Here is a 6,230-nt window from a genome sequence, read left to right on the forward strand (position 1 = left end):
AAAAGCATGGATGGAGTGTTTGTGTGAACTAATATAAATTCAAAGTAAACATCATTACATAAAAGGGTATGGTCTTTTTTTTTTTTTTAGTTTTATTCATTTCAAACAGGCCGGATCCGGCCCGCAGGCCGTAGTGCACTGCTCTAGTCCATAATATTTTGGTACTTTTTCTGCATGAATATATTTTTTTTCCACAGAGTCAACATTCTGCATACATTTTAGTAACCAGCTTTCTTTCACTTAACATTATATAGTGAACATATCCCCATGTATATTACTTGAAAACATTTGAAAGCCTATACGATATCCCATTGATTAAATGTATCATAGTTTATTTAATCTTATTCCTTCAGTAATATATACTTAAGCTGTTCCATTTTTTTGGTATTACAAATAATACTGAGATAAAACATTTTGTTTATAATCATTTAACCAAATATATAATCTCTCAGGATAGATTACATGGAAGGAAAGTACTGAGTCACAGGATATAAACACTTTAAAGACCATAGTATACTTAGTTAAATACCATTCTGAAAGGCTGCACTGATTTACACTCCCCAAAGCAGTATATGAAAGTGGTCATTTCACCATAACTTTAGCAGCACTGGAATTTCCATTTTTAAAAGTTTTACCTGATGGGAGAAAATATTTTTACATCAATTTTTAATTCTTTGATTACTGGAAAGATCAAAATTAAAAATATTTATTAGCTATTTTGCTAGTGTTTTTCTCTGTGTTAATGTTTTCCTTATTGATTTTTTAAAGAGTTCTTTATGCATTAAGGATATTAACATTTCATTTGTAATAATATTTGTTGCAGGGTTATAATTTCTTTCTTTTTTCTTTTTGGGTCTTGAAACTACAAATATGTTTTCTTTTGTAAATTTCCAGTAGCTGTATACTAGTAACGAGATAATATTCATTGCTTTGGCAGCACCCTAGGGAATTAATTCTTAAAATAATGGTTTAGTATATCAGATACTAATAAGGTACTAAAATAATGACTTCTGAAGAAAAGCCTGTTATTTACCTCTGATTAGGTTCTCATTCATTAAATCCAGTTTCTTCTTGAATTGTATTTTTCATTTTTTAACTCCTCCCTCTTATTTTGTATGACTAACCTTAATTCCAAAGTTCTTAATTTACAAAATTCAGGCAATCCAGCAAATTCTATGGCACCTTTTCCACTGAGCTAAAGGTAAAGTATTTTATATCAGTGAAACAGATATATATATATAATCTCACTCATTTGTGGAATATGATGAACAACATAGACTGATGAACAAAAATGGATCCAGAGACAGAGAAGCACAGAAGGTACTGTCCAACCTCAGAGGGAAGGCAGGGGAGGGTGGGGGAGGGATGTAAGAGATCAACTAAAGGACTTGTATGCACACATATTAGCATAACCAATGGACATGGACACTGGGGCGGTGGGGGTTTGTCCTGGGGGGTGGGAGTGGCCAGGGAGGGGATGATAGGGGGAAAAGGAGACATATGTAGTACTTTAAGCAATAAGAAATTAATTTTAAAAAAGAAAAAATGTTCATTCCTTTTGACTCAGTTATCTAGGAATCTATCCCCTTTCCCAAATAGAAATCTTGAAACAAGATGTATGTGCAAACATGTCTAAACAGTATTACAATAGCCAAAAAAGGGAAAATAAATTACTCCAAGCATGGGGAACAATTAAATAGGTGTTTTTATAACCATTAAAAATCTTATTTTCCGACTATTTACTAAAAAGGAAAACATTCACAATATAAGTGCAAATAGCCGTAACCGGTTTGGCTCAGTGGATAGAGCGTTGGCCTGCGGACTGAAGGGTCCCAGGTTCGATTCCAGTCAAGGGCATGTACATTGGTTGCGGGCACATCCCCAGTGGGGGGTGTGCAGGAGGCGGCTGATCAATGCTTCTCTCTCATCGATGTTTCTGGCTCTCTATCTATCTCCCTTCCTCTCTGTAAAAAATCAATAAAATATATTTTTTAAAAAAATTAAAAACTGAAGGTAGGGGAGGGTGGGGGCAAGGGGGAGAGATCAACCAAAGGACTTGTATGCATGCATATAAGCCTAACCAATGGACACAGACACCAGGGGGGTGAGGGCATGAACAGGTTTGGGTGGGGGCAATGGGGGGATAAGGACACATATGTAATACCTTAATCAATAAAGAAAAAATAAAAATAAAAAATTGTATGTGTACATAAAAAGAACATTAAAAGTCACATCAAAATGTTAAGTTATCTTTAGTGAAAAGTATCACAAATGGTCTATACCAGTGGTCTGCAAACTGCGACTCGCGAGCCATATGCAACTTTGGCCCCTTGAGTGTGGCTCTTCCACAAAATACAGACTTCTGCGCATGGGCCACGAAGTTTCAATCGCACTGTACATGCGCGCCCGCAAGTGGTATTTTGTGGAAGAGCCACACTCTAGGGGCCAAAGAGCCTCATGTGGCTCACGAGCCACAATTTGCCGGCCATTGGCCAATAGTTTTTTTAACAATTTTAATTTATTTTTTAAAATTGTTTTATTGCTTAAAGTATTACAAAGGGTATTATATACAGTTTTGTATATGCCCACAATCTTCTATCATGAGCTTTCATAATAAACAGGATTTGTGTGATTCTTTAAGACTGTTCTGTCAGTTTTAAATGTGTAACAAATGATCACTGTATGCATGCACTCAGCAGTGAACCATTCAAGTTTATAAAGCCTTTACATTATTCCACTAAGAGAAAGCTACCTAAAACTGATAGCCTACCTATAACCATAAAATTATTCACAAAGGAGACTTTCTCCACACCGTAAAAGACATGGAAAAGAATCTCAATAAAATGGGATTTAACTCAACAACTAGGTTTGCTGCCCAACTTTTAATTAAAAAAACAATAAAGCCAAGAAAATGTATCTGCAAGGCTTTTTCACTAAGAATACACAAAGAACTTTCAATGGCATTTTGGTAAAATTCAGAAAAGCAGGTGAACCATATACACATTTTCTGAGGTAGACCTAATCATTACCTCAGAATGAAAATCCAGTCAATGAGCACTGTGGAGTAAGTCCTACTGTGAGGCTAATGAAAGTCATTCCAAATCTATGCCATTCATTCCCAGGGTACAATCCCCTAATATAATGAGTATTCATCACTAACTCCATGCCAGAATCCCCCATAGAGCAACCCTGACCCGGGCTACTCCTCTGGAGCCCCAAGTCACAAGTTAGAGAAGATGGTACACCCCCCCTAACTCTCCTCTAAGTGACCTCAATTGCCTTGGGATCATTACAAATCCCTCCTACCCCCTCTACAGTCTTGAAAATAAAAACATTCCAGGTCATTTTTAGGGCTATTTCTTCCACTTTGGCTTCTGAGTTCATCTCATCCGTCTCCTACGATACTCTTTTTTCTTTTCAATTTCTCTTTCCTGTGAGCTGCTCCTAAGGAGCTAAAATCTCTATTCCTGGAAAAGAAAAACTAAACAAGCCAAAAAAATCTTTGCTTTAGTCTTTCAAATATTACCAAATCTCCTCTCCTTCCTTCCCCTAAATTTATTGAAAAGTTTCATCTTCTGTCTCAACCTTTGTAACCCACAGTTCCACTCGTGTCACGCTACTGGAATTTCTATTCTGATTGCTCCCAAATCTACATTTCTGGCCTGGATAGTTCTCTAAAGCCTTAGCCCCATTTTTAACTTGTCCCAAGTCCCCAAACCAAATTCCTCTTGCCTCTCTCTGTTCATGGAACATGGTTCTCCCACCTGCAACTCACAGCTCTTCTGCACCTCTATTTCTATATTGAGATAGGAAAACTACGGGTGATACAAAAAGTGCACAGTAGTCTTGGGGTTTTTCTGACTAAAAACAAGGCTCTAAGTTCACATAACTGATAACTGCTTTATACAACAGTTCATTTCCTATCCTGCCAATAGCATGTGAGGCACTGTCCTGCCACAGGCCTTTCACAAATTCTCAAAGTACTAATGTACTTTGCTAAATGACATCCTTTTTGATAGTAGAGGTTGTGGTGGACAACTGCTAAGACAAAACCCACAACTACATCAGAAAAATGCTGTCCCCCAAACCAAAAACATGTCTATAACACTATATATAAAAATATTTGTTTTTTGAAATTTATTTTATTCTCCCAAAATTCCAGACAAACCCCAATTAGCCATAAAATCCTAACATACTACTAGAAAAGTATAAATTCTTAGGAAACTGGCTGTGTTTATGTTACTTTCCATTAAACTTAGACCAGTGACACACCAACCTAAATAACAGGTGACTCTAACATGAACACTACAAACATTCAACCTTAGGGATCATAAGTAATGGTGCCCAGAATCCAATAAATGAACAGGCATAGAAATGTCATCATCCTAAGGCCCTTATCAACAGCATTATTTAAACACTCTCCAGTTTTTTTTTTTATCAGGCGACAAGAAAAAAGCAAAATAAAGGTAAATCAAGTGTCTACCCACTGACATGCTTTCTACTTTCAATAAAAATTTTTTTATAATGACTAAACCCAAAGCAGAATATCTGTACTCAACTATACAGATATGTTTTTTGGATTGTTGCTCAAATTGGTGAATGATGTGATGTGAATAAAAAAAGTGCCACATAAAACTCCAAAATAAAAGAACTTCCTAAACTTTACCTATCTATATGATTTAGCTGTTTGCTTCTCCCTGAAAAGAAATGACTGGAAACATATGGTCCTCTGAAACACCATCATTGGGAGGGGTAAGAAGGCAGAACATTCAAGAAGGAGAAAAGATTTAAAAAGTAAGGTAGCCCAAGGCAGAAACATCATCTGCTGTAAGTATTGCTAATTCTGCTTTCCCTAATCTCAGCTGAAAAGAATACGGAGAAAGATATATTAGATCTCCTACTGCCATTCCAAGCCTTGCAAAAAGTGGGGGAGGAGAGGGAAGTTTTTAAAAAGCAGGCAGTAACTAGGAAAAAAAATGCTTGACTTGGAAAAAGTAGGGCTGAACAGGAACTTCCCCCTCCATCTTCACTGCCCCATTCTGCAAAACAACCTTGCTTTTACCATGGCCTCTAAGAAAAGGGATAGAAAAACACAAGGAAAAAATGGGGAGGAGAAAGCTGTAGGGAATGTACTGTTCTCCTTGCTTCACTCCTCCCATCACCCCAGTCCATTTTGGCAGTGCTTGCCCTCAGCCTCTGTCCCTACATTCCCTTGCCCTCATTATCAGAGCAAGATAATTCTGAAACCATTTCACTTTTCCGTGTATTTAACCTGATCCAATGTTGCAAAATGCAAATATGTCTGAAAGTATTATTTCACACTATTTTAGAATGCCTAAAATTCTAAGCACACTAGATTTCATGCATATGTGATATTAATGTTAAAGTTACTGCATGGGTTAAATAGGCTTCTGTGAGTTAGTCTAAGAAACTCTAACAACCATTTATTACACTGGAGCCATTAACTCTGTTCCAAGTTTTAGCACTGGCTTCAAAAGAGTGTCCCTAGTTTTGCCTAACTCAGTTTTATGACCTTGAACTCAGTCTTTTCCCTCTGGGCCTCAGTTTACCAGCATTTCCTTTTCAATTATGTTGTACTGATCTTCTGGATGATTGCTTAACTATAGTACCCTGCTTCCAGATAACTTTCTTTTAGGTAAGAATCATGTTTTATACCAGTACATTCCTTGTATCTGGTAGAAGCTCAGTAAATCTGTAGAGTGATTTAAGAGATGGCCAGGAACATACAAAAGACATTAAAATGTGAAAGGATTTTTCATGCTCATATTATAAACTGCATCAGAAATCAAAACTAGACTTCTTAATTCAACTCCAGTATTTTCCATAGCTGAACTCCTCTCCTTTTTCTCCACACACCCTCCCAGGCCTTTGTGTATGTATCTCAAACATCCACCTATATCAAAGGTCGGGGCCACGTGTAAAACATCTTCAAATCCCCCACATTCCGTATAATACTTAAATGCTTGCTTTAGAGAATTCTCCAAAGTACTCTTTTCTAATAAAACTAGTTAAAGGATGCACCCCCTGAATAAATTTGTATTAAGCAAGCCTTTCCAAAGCCTCGTTCCATCCTTCCACCGGGGAGCAAAATCAAGGCGTGTGCTACATGAAGGAATCTTCCAGATTTAAGCTTGTACATTTTGGAAGGGCCTAAAGCGCGAAGGCAAAGAGTTCATAAAGGAGAGAGAAAAAAACGGTCTGGTTTCCTA

The 6,230-nt window shown here is 37.0% G+C and overlaps 1 protein-coding gene across 1 annotated transcript in view; it reads right to left on the minus strand.

Annotated features, from left to right (window-relative positions):
* The window catches only part of LOC102773239 (protein FAM199X), a gene marked incomplete at its 3' end in the record, with an annotated part of 10,405 nt that overhangs the window by 3,518 nt on the left and 657 nt on the right, over window positions 1-6,230 (minus strand). The window lies entirely within an intron of this gene.

This window comes from Myotis davidii, unplaced genomic scaffold (genome assembly GCF_000327345.1).
Source record: "Myotis davidii unplaced genomic scaffold, ASM32734v1 scaffold798, whole genome shotgun sequence".
In the NCBI taxonomy this organism is placed as follows: domain Eukaryota; kingdom Metazoa; phylum Chordata; class Mammalia; order Chiroptera; family Vespertilionidae; genus Myotis; species Myotis davidii.